The sequence below is a fragment of the Ptychodera flava genome (genome assembly GCF_041260155.1).
Source record: "Ptychodera flava strain L36383 chromosome 23 unlocalized genomic scaffold, AS_Pfla_20210202 Scaffold_24__1_contigs__length_23054250_pilon, whole genome shotgun sequence".
NCBI classification, from domain to species: Eukaryota; Metazoa; Hemichordata; class Enteropneusta; family Ptychoderidae; genus Ptychodera; species Ptychodera flava.
The window spans coordinates 17,639,580-17,654,474 of record NW_027248278.1 but is presented as its reverse complement, the minus strand read 5'-3'; the positions used below and the strand labels follow the sequence as shown (position 1 = coordinate 17,654,474).

Genomic DNA, 14,895 nt, shown 5'->3' with positions numbered 1-14,895 from the left:
TATTTACTGAGCGCATATAAACACAGATTCTGATTTCCCCTGGTTTCTTACGTTTCTCTATCATGGTTATTGGTAACACATGGTTTTTGTCTCATTTCCGACACACTCTGTTATGTACAAGTCTAATAGCTTCTTTAGTGTCTTGTTTTATTTTCTTACTAACTGGGATCCTTCAGTGTGGTTGTGCGATGGGTCGTACTGTTTTCCTTAATGCACCATACAATGGGTACCTTTAAGCTTGCCTATGCCGTGAAATGTATCACTGTAGTCAGCCACGATTTTATCAGTGCGAGATATACCTGACATAATTTTGTTGCCAATGCATACACAGCCTGGTTTAGATGCAGTGCTGTATCCAGTAGTGCATCTGCTTGCTTGTCAGTGACCAGAAAATCTTCCAAAGTCTCTCGATCTTTATACTGTACTATTGCTTCGAAGGACAGACTATGTTAAGTGGTTTATTTCTGCAATATGCATACACCTTGCCACAGTTTTCTGTTTTAGCTGGGACTTGCTGTGCGAGTTGTTGTACGTATTTTCGCTCATTACGTTCACGGTTGAACCAGTATCAATCAGTGAAGCAACAAGCGTCTCCTCTATTTGCAGTGTTACTTGAAGTCTATCAGCATTTGACTGTTTTATGGTGAAACAGTATTTTCGTCTGAGCTGTTTTCCTGAGCTCTTTGTATAGCTTAGACATTTTCACTCCTGTCTGATTTCTTTGCTTTACTTTTTGAACAGCAACATTGGTAAAGTGGTTGATTTGCCATATTTTCTGCAGGACTTGTCTTTCACTCGACACACTGCATTATGCGAGTAGTTTCCACCAAAGTTATATCAAGAAGATTGCAATATCGCTCGCTCTGGCTTTGGTTTGCTTGTTGTGTGGCATTGGTGGCGTTTTTTTTTGACAGCATGTATGAGTTTGTGTCTACATTTGGAGTCATTATATTAAGAGTGGTCTTTTCCCCCATTCCACAAGCCTGCAGCTCAGATAGCTCAAATGCACGAGCAATACTGAGTAATTTTTAATGTTATCTCCCCTAGTACCGCACGACGTCTCAGTCTGACTAAGTGTATGAACGTATTATTTTTTTACTTGACTTTTTGGGTTTTTTTTCAGTGAAATTGCACGTGTTTGCCAGGCGTTGCAAACGAGTATGATATGCGTCAATCGATTCATCTTTGTTTCGCATAGTGTCTTTGAACACTTATCGCTCATATTCTATGTTATCTTCAGTGCAAAATACGATGTGAGTTTTGATTTTGAAGTTTCAAAATAGGATCCAGTTTCTGCTAATGAATAAAAAAAATCGGCAACTTCCTCACCTGCCCAGTGCAATAACAGTGCATGTTGTTGTTAATGGTCTGTTGCCAATATATAATAGTAGACAGGTGAGACAAGACAGGGAATACGGTAGATGTACCGTGACTTTGCACGCTGTATGAGATGCCAGCCTCGATGGCATACTTTATTCTTGTACCCGGTATGTAGCAACACGTCATGCTTCTAAAGATCATACAAAGTATCAATGCTAGTTCATACTTGGATACTACAAACTGCATTCGACTCTCACCGACACCCGATCATCAAGTCAAGATACCTAGTGCAGATGCCAGGGCACTGTCGCCCACTTCCATCATTGTGTTGGGTCGGCGACAATTGCCACCATATCGAATTCTGCTATCACCCAGCCTGCAGCTAGCTGGTCGTTCAACTAATGGACACTATGAACATCCTCTATTCCAGTTACCCAAACTGACGTGGCCATCCATTGCGGTGCAGGCCATATCCTGGATCTACCAATTATTGGCGGTGCCCTCATAACAACATAATATTAGCAAAAGTACGAACCCAGGGAAATATAATTAGAACTATGAACGCATATTAATATCATCAACGCTGCCGGATATCACCCAGTGGCATGTGGTCATCTTACCAGCCTAAGAGGATTTACAGGGGCCGCATAATGTTCCAGCACTGTAGCCACTTGTGCTGAAGTTTGGTCATGATTTTAGTGGTAATTTTAGTTCGAAACCCGGCAACAACAGTTAAACCAATGCAAAAATTACATAGAAATGCACCGGCGAGGATCATTACACGTATCTTGGGGACAACATTGGCGACAACAACAAAATTTTAACTAGCACCGATAACTCAAGAGCCGACAACTAAAGGATTTAGCCAACACCTACACCTAGAAAGCCGACACCTACAACTAAAGGGAGCTGGCCCGGCAGCAGCAACACTAGGAGCCTGCGCTCTTTGATTGTACTCAATGCTGCTGGCGACAACTCTGACAGTCTAATCGGCAAGCAGTGGCACCTACAACAGTGATTTGTTCATTAGTAGACGCATGCGCACTAAACTGTACAAATGCCGCTTGCAAAAAACTTGGCCCTTGTTGCGGCAGCAGCGACCGTGGTGCTCATTAGTAGTAAAGAAGTTACCAACTGGGACAACTACCCACAAGTACATGAAAACTTGTCGACATTTTTTCTGTTCTCCACACGGTCAGTCTGTAGTGGTCTTTTAGGCCTACCACTTCTCTCTCTCTCTCTCTCTCTCTCTCTCTCTCTCTCTCTCTTCTCTCTCTCTCTCTCTCTCTCTCTCTCTCTCTCTCTCTCTGTAACAACAATCACTGTGGGCAAAATGGCCTCTATATTGTTCACTCAACATGTGACAATTTTTGCCTCACATATGCTGAATGAGCATAAAGAGAGCCAAATCAAGCTTCCGCGTAATGTTGAAAACTTCGTCGAATTTCCTAGCCGCACAGCCAAATATTCAGAAAAGAGATGCAGATTCCATTTCCTCATATGTTCCTCTGTCCATTATGATATTTCGGCAATAATTTCATGAAGGAATTCTTAAAATACCGAAGCGAAAATACCCTATTTAAAAATAGGCGAAAACACTGCCAACAGCACAAACGATCGTAAACTCATCATTTCAGAAAAAATAAGAGGGAAATTCAAAAATCTAAAACCATAGAGTTTTAGTGAACCTTCATGAGATGCTTAATCTCAATATTGTGAGAAATAACAGCGAAATGAAAAAGTTGGTCCAGCGGGTTTTTTAGATGTATTTTTCATTTTACGATGTGCCGAATAATCTCGATTCCCATAGAAAACAATGGCGTTTATGAGCGTCGACCGAACACATTGCAAACTTCTCGCCGGTTCAAATTTTTCAATTCTGAACCAATGACAATGAAAATTGGTACAATGATTCTCTGACTAATAAGCAAAAATCGTATTGTTTTAGATTTTTGAATTTCTTCGTTAATTTTTTTTATTGCCATTCTATTTATTCTGATCACTGAAATATACTGTTGCCGTCAACAATATGGTGATCTGACGGCGTTTACATGTGCAGAACAAGGGTCTGAAATTGACGCAAATTAATCAGCAAGTGTCTCCTAAATTGTACAGATCAAATACCTGTCAGGTTGTTGTCTTTTATACAAAATTTGGGTGAATATGAACCATGAATATCGCAGTAAATTGGTAAAAATAACACGAAATGGAAGCGAACTGGTGTAGAGTCTCCACTGTGAACGTGTAGTGAACGTTATCGATCGATATTCTTTTGTTGCAAATCGTTACAATGTTGTGTTGCATACCCGCGGATCGCATGGCGCGAAACTTGTCCAAAGAGCGCCAAAATATGCTGAGACATAAAAGTATCACCAAAACAAAACAAATTGTCTTCGATTCAATTTGATTGGAAGAAAACAACCGATACGTTGATTTTATGGTACATAAGTCAATATATACGGGCTGTCATGGAAAAATTCATGGCGTAACCTGAAATTACGAGCGACAGGCGAGCAGATTTCGATCGATATTTTATGAAATGAAATTGATACAATGTTCGGTGTCGTCCCTAGCAACCAGCCAAAGCGTTGTCCGGCGGGGGCGCTGTACTGTACAATTTAGGGCCCTTTTTGCCAATAGTGAATGCCAATAATAATGTCAATCAAGTAGCAAAACAGGAAATAAGAATGACATTAACAATTAAATATATAGAAATATATAAATTGTTGTTTATATAATTATTAGAAAATTATTTTGGTTTAGAAAGTTATAAGATAGAAATAACTGAATGATTTCAAAATTATGAGAGATTGCGTATAACACAACGATCCTTTAACGCTACATTTCGAAAGTTTAACAGACTTTCTTCATCAGTATCTAGCCTCAAGGTCATTTTCAGTGGATAAATTGAGTGGAGTAATTAATAGATTGTATGTATTCCTACTTTGTCCCATTTGAAGTCCGTTCTTTCACTAGAAAGCTAGATGTTTAACTGTGTTCAAGGTGGTATTCGTATAGTATTTACGGTGATGTTCGTATTGTGTTTACCGGATTGAACGATAGATCCGCTGTATCTGTTGGACCTTTTACACTCAGCTTTAAACTTTTCTTTTTACTGATTTTTAATGTTTTAAATAAATTTATACTGTTTTTTGTTAAAGTTTAAGGCTTATGTGTATTTTACCTGGTTTTGTTAAGCGCATACAGACTTCATGTATAATGCGTTGATAAGAACTTTATTATTATTATTATTATTATTATTATTATTATTATTATTATTATTATTATTATCTATGTTCTGGTCAACATGTTTTGTATTGTACGTTTCTGTTATGAGGATTAATTTTTCTCTGTTGTTTGTTTTAATTCGTCTATGTAAAATTTGTGTGGTATCACTGGTTAACGAGTTATTTTGATGCTTCTTTATTATATAATTATTAGTGCCTAGTTACTGCTGTTCCACTTCCTTTTGATTTAACGGACTGTTTGTTATCTCACCGTTTTCTGATATTGTTCTCAATATAATCTAATCTGTGTTTTCAAGGAAGGGGAAATTCTCATGAATTTGAAGTTACTGTCTGTATCGATGTTGAAGTTGATTTTTTCTCGTATATTTCGACATGTTTGTTGACATGATGTTCATCACTTTCAGTGTCATGGCCTTCTATATTTATTGCCAATATCATTCTTAGTTGGGTGTTTTTAGTTTTTTTTTAGGGTTTGCATTTATGATAGTCTGTTCTACATAGCATACACAAAACTGCGAAACATAAATTACACTAACAAAATACACTGAACGCAAATAAACGGTGTGTGGAGATAGCTTTGGGGACAATATACTAAACCCTTGCTTATAATGAGTGTATAATATTTCCGGTAGACAAACAAGCGTTTAATACTGAAGATTAAAAATTAACAGCACAGTCAATGTGGAGAATAAACGAACATCGGGGTAGAAAAATAAGTCACACGCTAATATATTGCTGTGCGTGAAGAAAAGGCTGACACATCTTCTGTACTTATGAGAAGAGTTATCCCCGCTTTCGACTTTTCTACTTCTGATGTGTGTTGTCAGCGCGCACCACCACCACCGCTGCTGCAGCCAGTGCACAGTAAGTGAGGCTACCCACAATTCTCCATGATCTGTACACACGGAGATCACTCACTGAACTGAAGCAAATTTCTTCTGTACACACAACAACTTGGTCCATATTTCAATATTCCGGCAACATAGTTCTGATCATCATAATTTCTGATTTTTACTGTGAATAATGAGAAGATCAACCCCTTTTCCGCGGAGGAGATAGCAATTTTGTAATTTTGTCGACATAAATTTTTGATAGCCATACACAATATTTTCAAGGAAACTAAGGGAATAAGTTGCATCTATGTTGGCAAAAGAAAGGGTATTGATTTTGTTTTAATGTTCATAACAAAGGAAATTTGCATGTTGAGAGGTGGTATGATGAGACCATCTTAGTTGTTGATAACTTTATCTTGACAAGTGTGCAATTTTTAGCACCTCCAAACATCGACTTCTCATTCAATTTACTCTTGAATTTTAAACATAATCAATAATTTTGGAACATAGTTTTAACAAATAATCCTGAACTTAAATTGTAAGTTAAAAATTGTTAAGAAACTGATAAAGTTGAAAAAGCCTTTTGCAAAAAATGTCTGAGTGAACAAATCAAGGGGAATTGTGGGTAGCCTCACTTACTGTGATTTGGTACAGCTTAGTCTACATGCGTCTACTAATGAACTGATCACTGCTGTAGGTGCCGCTTACATTGACTGGAGTTTTCGCCAGCGGCATTGAGTATAATCAAAGAGCTCAGGTGCTTAAATTGAATGAAGAGTGCTGCCGCTGCCGGGTCAGCTCGCAGTAGTTGAAGGTGTTGGCTTTTTCGTTTCAGGTGTCAGCCAAATTTCTATAGTTGTTTGCTCTTGAGTTGTCAGTGCCGGTTAAAATTGTGTTTTTGTCACCGGTGCTGTCCATAAGATACATGTAATAGTCATCGCCGGTGCATTCCTATGTAAATTTAGCAAGGGTTCAACTATTGTTGCCGGGGTCCCTAACAGCTTTCAATACAACCCAAACCAGCTTTAATGGAGTGACATGATACCTAACACCCAAGTGATCATCAACATTCTCACCCTTACACCCATCAACACTATCCTACCTTGCTAACTCTTCGCCTTCCAGTAAGGCCATCAACATGCACAACACACAACCTAGCCCCAGCGTTGAAGGCCTTAATCGAGTGGAAGGAGAAGTACCCCTATATACTCATTACTGTTCAATTTGGGGGCTCATTACTTGTTCGATGCGTAGGTATGGCTGATGGAACCACAGTGGGTGCTGTTGGATCCACTAGGGACCCCATACCACCTTTCTAGCCACCACATTGCCTTGAATCCCATGCTGTGGCAGTACGTGCGTCTCCTGGTAACACACTGCTGTCCCCTCAGGCCATACAAGTCTGCCAGTGGCCTCAGGGAAAATCTGGCGATGACGCTCGGATGTGCCTTTGCCTCTGGATTTCGGCAAAACCGTTGTCTCCATGTTGTTTCTTGCATTAAAATTGAAATAACGGGCAATGCCCTGACCACAGCGTTGGAAACTACCGCCCGTCCTCCCGTCGAGACGGATAACTTTTCAGTCGGACGGAAGAAAAATTGTACTTCCATGTCCGTGTGTCGGGCTCTCGATAGTAGCCCATACGGCATACCCAGTAATCTCATCGATCAGCTGCTTCTAGATGCTGTGTGTAAAATAAACGAAATGTAGTATACAAATGCGTCCGACTTCGACACGCTTATGCTACTGAAACTGTGCACTGTGTGACGCCGGAACGCAATGCAAGCGAGACATGTAAACATGGGTAAACAGGAAGTCACTCATACTAGTAAATCTCACACTAAGCGTGATTTGTGCGATATCAGCCAGTGCTATAAATATAAAGATATAAAGGGAAGATATAAAGATATAAAGGATATAAAGGAAAAGAGGGCAACTCCACACATCGGCTCTACCAATATTGTTTAATATTACGATACGGTAAATAAAAGGATCATTGCATTTATTTTATGTGGAATACATGGCGAGACACCGTTGAATCGATAGTGCTTTGACCCTAGTCATGTGATTTGGGTCCCCGGTAAACCGCGGTTTGTTGATTGAGTGATTCGTCTTAACGGTGTTCGGAACCAAAAATGGGGCTCCTTCATCAGTCGCTCTCTTGTTTTGTATCCCATCCGCTGGGTTGTGTGATGAAGTCATCTTCGTCCTCGAGGAGGAAAAGCTAGATTCGTTATTGAGAGAGTTAGCCACTATTGACTGACTTTATAGTGAGCGATCGGGTGTGCGGTGTCATATTATAATTAACATGACCCAGCATCGACTGGGGTTTCTGGATGCTTATAAGGATTTTTGTTTTAGGGCATATTTTGAGCGTTGCTAGTGCTCGTTATGTTAACAGTAAATGTTGTACTAATCTGTCAACGATTAGTTTGTTTTAGGAATTTAGGATAAATCGATTATCCGAACTTTAGTTTTGTGACAATTTTTCGTAGACTTTGTAATAGATTTCGGGTCGATATTGGTGCCTGCTTTCGGTGTTTGAAAAGCATGTTGTGAAGGGCTGCTTCGAGAAATAAATCTTGTTTCTCTGTGTTTAGCCATTCCGAGGTTTCATGGTTTCGTTAACAATATTGCTGTAAACGGCCTTTGAAATCGGTTTGGTCTGAGGAGAGTATTGGTTTATTTAATTCATGCCGCCAACTTTGATTACTTATATGGCAGCTCTCTCAGTATTTAATTTCTTTACCAGATGATGTTTTCTGTATTGCTCAGCAATCTTTTCAGTTTGGTTGATTGTAGTACCAATTCGATGACAGATTGCATCTTGGTTTATACGATAAAGTGGCATAAAATGGAGAAAATTAAAAAAAAAAATTGTTTCCCCGTTGTTAAATCGCTATCGTGAAACCTCTTAACTGTTTGAGCGATATGGTCAAAGTGTGTTTGAATTAACTAATTAATTAATAAGAGTGTTATCAGCATTGTTATTGTAGAAATTTTGTATTCAAGTCCGGATTAGAACTCATTTCAAGCAGTGGAATTCAAAACAGTTTGTTTGTAAGATCATAGTTAATACTCATGTTGAAAATAAAGTTGTTTACAGTTTGAAGTACATAATGGTTTTGTGTTTTTTGAATGAATGGATTTGTCAAAAATTCAGGACAGGCAACTTTCTGGCAGGACAGGCAAGTTTTGAAAGTTACCAGTCCTGATGTCTGGCAAATATTTTGGCCAGTTTCCAACACTGCTGACCATTAACACAGGTGACGTGTTCCCATAATCACCCATCTCAGTTTTCCATGTTTGTCGGTTGGCAGCTGTCAGCTGGGGCAGTTATCGTCTGAAATACCTGAGCTGACATGTGATCTTTACTGAGATGATGTATTTGAGGTTCGTATAGCCTAGGGAACAGTATGTAAATGTCGAAAACTATTTCTATAATTAAAATGATTTCATTATGCATTTGAGAGATGACAGACCGGGGAAATCGACCTTTAGCTACTCAGACGCATTTTTCATCGCACACCGACTCGCTCTCTGCCAAAACAGGTACTGCTAGAGCTGTGACCTCGTCTAGCGATCGTTCGATGCAATCATCGTTGTAACTCGATCATTCCGAAAATGCAAACGTGATAGACTCAATCATTCACTTCACACAACCAAACACAAAAATACATCGTAATCACCGATAGTTTGCGAGTGTGAATGTTTTTTTTTTATTTCCATGTCGACTGTTTAATAAAGGGTTGTAATACCGACAAATGTTCAGTCCGTGCATAGTCAAGTTCTGCGGTCATATGCCAAAGACATTCACACATTGTGCTCTCGCCAGCACGCTTATCTGTACCGTGGATGACACAGTGGTAACTAACAAGTGAGGTAACTGTTGCCTGTCTCATGAACACGATTAGGACGAGTTTCATGGCCTACTATCCATCCTGCACGTCGATATGTCACAAAACTACGTCTTCCATCCGGATTGCGACCCATTCGATGACCAACTCTTTCACTTTGGAAGGAATGAGACATAGTGCAATCAGAATAGTTGCTCTTGGGGGACGTCGCCGTGGTGAGAAATTACCGATCAGTTGTTTTGCTACTTTGGCGCCAAACACGAGCTGACATCTGTATATCAATCCATTTTGGCCGTATCCATGAACTGCTGCCATGTTGTGGAAAGCGTTCATGAGAGCCTTGTTCAGCTTGTGGTAAAAGACAGCTCTATGCCACCGTTGCGATGATCGACCAGTCGTCTAGTAAGCCAGCTGTTGATCAGTCTGTTATGTTTGTGTTGAATGGAGTCACAGTCTTGAGTATGTTACTTCTAAGACTAAGTTTATTCACGTGATTAGCATAAGTTACAGATATAGGATGTCAGTGACTCTCATGTATATTAAGTAGGTAGTCATGAATATTGAACAGTGTGATGTGCTGAGTAATCACATTATGACAACTCCACTTTTTGAGATTGAGATGTTCATGCAATTTGTATGAATTTCGTTTGTTGTATATTGGCAACTATGAAATATTGATTGTATTGATTCTTGTTGAGATCAAATTAAATATGTAAAATAGTCGGTAGCAAGTAGCATAATTGAGTTCAGAGATCAGTCATCAAGTTTCACAGTGTTCATAGTGTTCATGATCTTCATGCAGTATGTCATAATTCCTGATATCTGTTCTAATGTCTAACTAATTTAAATATGAATGATTATATATTTAAACTAACTAACAAGACGGGGTGGACTATCCCACTTGTGCCTATTCTAACTAAAATTAGTCGGGGATAATTCTACCCTTTTTACTCTATGTGTGTTGACGTCGATTTCACACATAATCCCTATACTTCTCCGGCTTTGTCACAACTCTCCAACTTCTTGTTGTTGTAACTTTCTGGTTGACCAGTCGATCTTTCTCAGCTGATGTTGTTTCCATGGCAGTCAATGGATGTTGTTCTGTGGAAGATCGATGCACTTAGGTCTAATTTTTTTTGTCGTCAATGTATGTTGGTTGTTGAGGTGGCGGTTTTTTCATTGGTTTTCATCAGATGCCTTCTTTTACGACGGTATGTTTTTCCTTCAGGTGTTTCAGTGGTGTACGATCTTTGTGTCCCTGCATGACCTTTGACCTTGGTATTTTCCATTTACCTTGTTGTTGAATTCTTACGGTGTCTCCTGTGTTTAGTGATGAGAGTGGTTGGCATTTCTGTTGTAGCATTGCTTTTGACGATTTCGTTTTTCTTTCAACTTGTCTTAGATGGTTTCATGGTTTATGGCTTTTGGTTTCAGATGACTTTGAGTAGTTGGTATGATAGAACGCAATCTTCTGCTCATCAGTAATTATGGAGGCAATCCAATGTCATCAACTTGTGTGTTTCTGTACTCCTGGATGCTGCGATAGGGGTCTTTTCCATCTTTTGCTGCTTTTCGTAGCAGGTCATTGCAGGTTTATATGTTCTTTCAATACCATAGGATTGACTGAGATATGGGCTGATAGTTTTGTGTTTGAAGTTCCATTGTTTGGAGAGTCGTCGAAACTCACTGCATTTGGATTGTAGATTATTGTTACTCCTCATTTGTGTTGGTATTCCATGCCTTGAAAAATGGATTTGATGTAGTTTACCACAGTGATGTTTTTCGTGTTTCCAGTTTTGCAGCTTCAAAATATTTACAGTAGTAATCTACCACAATAAAGAAGTCGACGTTGTTGATGGTGAAGAGTTCTGTAGCGACTGCTGCTTGCCATGGACAATTTGGTATTGGTGTTGGTATCATTGACTCCTTCTGGTTTGATTTACGATTTTCCAGACAAGTGCTGCACTGCGATACTATGTCTTCTATATGTGTATTCATATCTGGCAAGAACAGAACGTCTCTTGCACGTTCCTTGGACTTCTCTATTCCTTTATGGCCTGTGTTGATGTTCTTTAGCATTTCTTTTCTGAGTGTGTGCGGAATTAATATTCGCTCACCTTTGAGTATGATATTATCCATTATCGACAGTTCATCTCTGTGCTTCCAGTATGACTTTAATCTGATTGGTATTTGATTGTTGCTTGTTGGCCATCCTTTCAATATCACAAATTTCTGTTCTGTTAGGGTTTGGCGTTTGCTGTTTCTTTTATGGTTTCCTCTAGTTTGTCGTCTGATGTCGGTAGTGCTGACATATCATGGTGTACAACTGCTTATAGTTCTTCATCCATGTCATGGTCACTGTCACATCGAGGGATGTATGCTCGTGATAACATGTCTGCTGTTATCAGTTCCTTCCCAGGTGTGTATTTCAGTGAGATGTCATATTTCTGCAGTCTTAGTAACATGCGCTGTAGTCTTGGTGGTGCTGCAGCTAGTAGTTCTTTTCAGTATCGCTTCTAGAGGTTTGTGGTCTGATTTAACCTGTACTTTTTTGCCTTATGTGTACTGATGAAATCTCTCTAGACCAAACTGAGCAGCTCTTAGCTTCTTTTCTATCTGAGCTTATCGTGTTTCTGCATCTGTCATCGATCTTGATGCATAGGCAACTTGTTTGTTTTCTTGTGATAATATAGCACCTAGTCCAGACTTGGGTGCATCACAGCTTATTGTTATTGGCTTGGTGATATCATAGTATCTCAGAACTGGACCTTGCTCTGTTGTTAGAATTTTCTTTATTCTCTGAATGCTCTATCTTGGACATATGACAATGGAATACTACTTCTTTCTTCAGAATGCTTCTGATTGGCTCAGTTATTGATGACATGTTCGAAACAAATTTACCAAGGTAAGTCACAGTTCCAGTAGCCATTCTACCCCTTTCTTGTCAGTCAGCGCTGGCATTTCTGTGATTGCTCAGACCTTGTCTGGATCTGGCTTTATCCCTTGGGCTGTGAGCTGGTTTCCGATGTAACCAATAGATTCCATCCCAAACTCGCATTTTTCATTGTTAACCCTTATGAAAATTTTAGCCTTCCCGACAAGATTTTCGGGAGCTCTCCAGAAAAGGTCCCGCAGTGGTCCAGGAGCTCTCCAGGACCATCTTTCCGGGAGAGCGTGGCATTGCTATTCAAATTAGGTTTGCTGGATCCCTCCTGGAAAGATTAATGTCTCTCTGCAGGACAGGTTAGCTGTCGCTCTGCTGGACAGTTATAGCTGCCGCTCTGCCGGGCTGGTTAGGTGTCGCTCTGCCGGGCGGGTTAGCTGTCGCTCTACCGGGCAGGTTAGCTGCCGCTCTGCTGGGCAGATTAGCTGCTGCTCTGCCGGGCAGGCTAGCTGCTGCTCTGCCATACAAAAATCAACCTACCTTCTGCAATCTGACTAACATTTACTCCAACAACCTGAAACTTATCACTGCTGCTGAAAATCAGCCATTACCAAGCCATCATCTCACAACCTACACCACTCTGCTGCCCCCCCCCCCCCCCAAAAAAAAGAATGCAAGGGCTAAAAATTTGGTAGGAATAAAATTTAATCCACCATATTTTTAAAGCCAATCAACATGACCGATATAAATACTTAATGTTCAAAAAATGTTCAAGTGTCCGTAAAGTCCTTAACTTCATATTGTCACAACGACGGATTATTCTGAAAGACTTGTACTTGTCTGTTACAGCTTTGGTTATTGCTTGACTTGTCATCTTGAAGTTGTCCTATGTGTAAGCTGGAAAAAATATAAAAAAGTTCAAGTCAGATATAAAGTTTATCAAACTTATGACAAAATTATGTATGCAAGTTAGAATCCTCGTTGGGGTTGAAAATTTTGACTTGTTCAACAGCCATCAAACATTGAAGACTGTGAAATTTGCATGTATTCATAAAATAAAGAAAAGTTCCCTCACTTGTGAATGACAAAATGTGATTTATAGCAGTAGTCTAGTATCAATCTGTTCAACTTGCAATTTGCTTCAAACTAGGAAAGTAGCAGAATCATTGGCATAAAACAAAATTTAATTTGCAGATGATTTATCCCCTGCAGTTATTCCGTTAAGATTGTAGACTTCACCATGTAAAACTCGCTTGGTTTGAGTACACTTCATTGCATACCTACATGAACTTTCTGAAGCCAAATTGAAACATAGTTAGAAAAAGGTATGTCTTTGTACTGAGCTTATATCTAAGTTGCTTATCAAAAGGTTGCAGCGTTAAATGCAATAGAATATTGTATACACATTTTGTGATGTAAGAGTTCATGTAGAAGTTCAATGAAATATTGTAAATTACTTACTGATTCCCCTTACAATATGCCAGCAAAATATCTACAGGTTACATATAAACAAATGTCAAAATACGTTAATAAAAATTTTAAAGTAAACTTCAATTTTAAGGACACATGTTCAGAATAATCTTATAAGCAGACAGATGTATATTGATGTCATAGAGAAGTACGTTTTTGGAATACATGTAGCAGGTACCAGACTCAGTCAAGAGTTTGAGAACTTAATTCGTATCCAACAATTCCTACATGTATTGTTCTTTCTTTGTTTTATATCTGTCCTTTTATATCGTACATTGAGGGAAATTTGTATACATGAGCAAAAGTTTTACCTTTGCCAATGCAAGAGAGAAGTATATTATTGTAGATAATAGTATCGGCATGTACTCCATTTTTTGTGTACACTGTACCACGGTCCCTCTATCGTTGTACACTCTACGTTCAACCTCACGAGTTATACCAATTTATTAGAATTCATACAATTGAACAGTATTACTCGAGAATTGCGCCGAACAAAAACAGTAAAAACTACGTCTTCACGTCGCAGAGAAGGCAAATCGAAAATGTACTTACCGAAGTTTAAACGATCGCCTAGATCCACGGGGATGTTATGGTGATCATTGTTCAAATCGACGAGCCGATCGATCTCCACAAGCTGATCATGACGACGATGACTTTTTTACGCGTCGTAAACATTGCCTATAGGTTTTACATACATAGTTAGCGTGTATGAAGTCGTCGCCACGATGTCAAACAGCAAATTTACGCGAAATTTTGTCAAACTATAGGGAAAAATCAGCGACAATTACTCAGTAATTCAAAGGTCGTAACTGTCCAAAAATTGCCGTTGAGATTTGACCTTTGATTGTTTACCAATCTGACCAATCATAACGAAGTCTTCACATGATCTATGATGTCATCATGCGTGATACTATTACTTCCGGTACAAAGTCCTCGCGATCGCCTCGCTGCAGTGTAACTAGCATGAAGTACAGCGGACTTCAAAAGCGTTTAAAAAGTACACTGATGGAAAGTTCATTGAAAAAACCTAGAGCGTTGATCGACTATCCAAGCAACAGTACATTGAGAGCTCCTGCGGCCATGACTAAGGCGCGACACGATGTCAGAATATAGCAGGAATATAGTGGCGAAACCCTACGAATAGCATTCCCATATGCCGCCGTGCTACAAGTTACAACTGTGTATCGTACAAAGGTACTACTACCGTAAATCTATAGTGTGCCTTTTGGGTTTTACCAGACCAAGTTTCAATGAAAATTGTATTCTTTGCGACAGAGTGAGAT

At 39.3% G+C, this 14,895-nt stretch overlaps 1 long non-coding RNA gene across 1 annotated transcript; it reads right to left on the bottom strand.

The window, feature by feature from the left end:
- Positions 1 to 12,829: 12,829 nt before the first annotated feature.
- LOC139124813 (uncharacterized) lies at positions 12,830 to 14,325 on the bottom strand. Its single transcript, XR_011550046.1, has 2 exons — positions 14,165 to 14,325; positions 12,830 to 13,039 (listed from the first exon to the last, which is right to left on the bottom strand). It is a non-coding gene; the product is annotated as an uncharacterized lncRNA (long non-coding RNA).
- Positions 14,326 to 14,895: the final 570 nt, after the last annotated feature.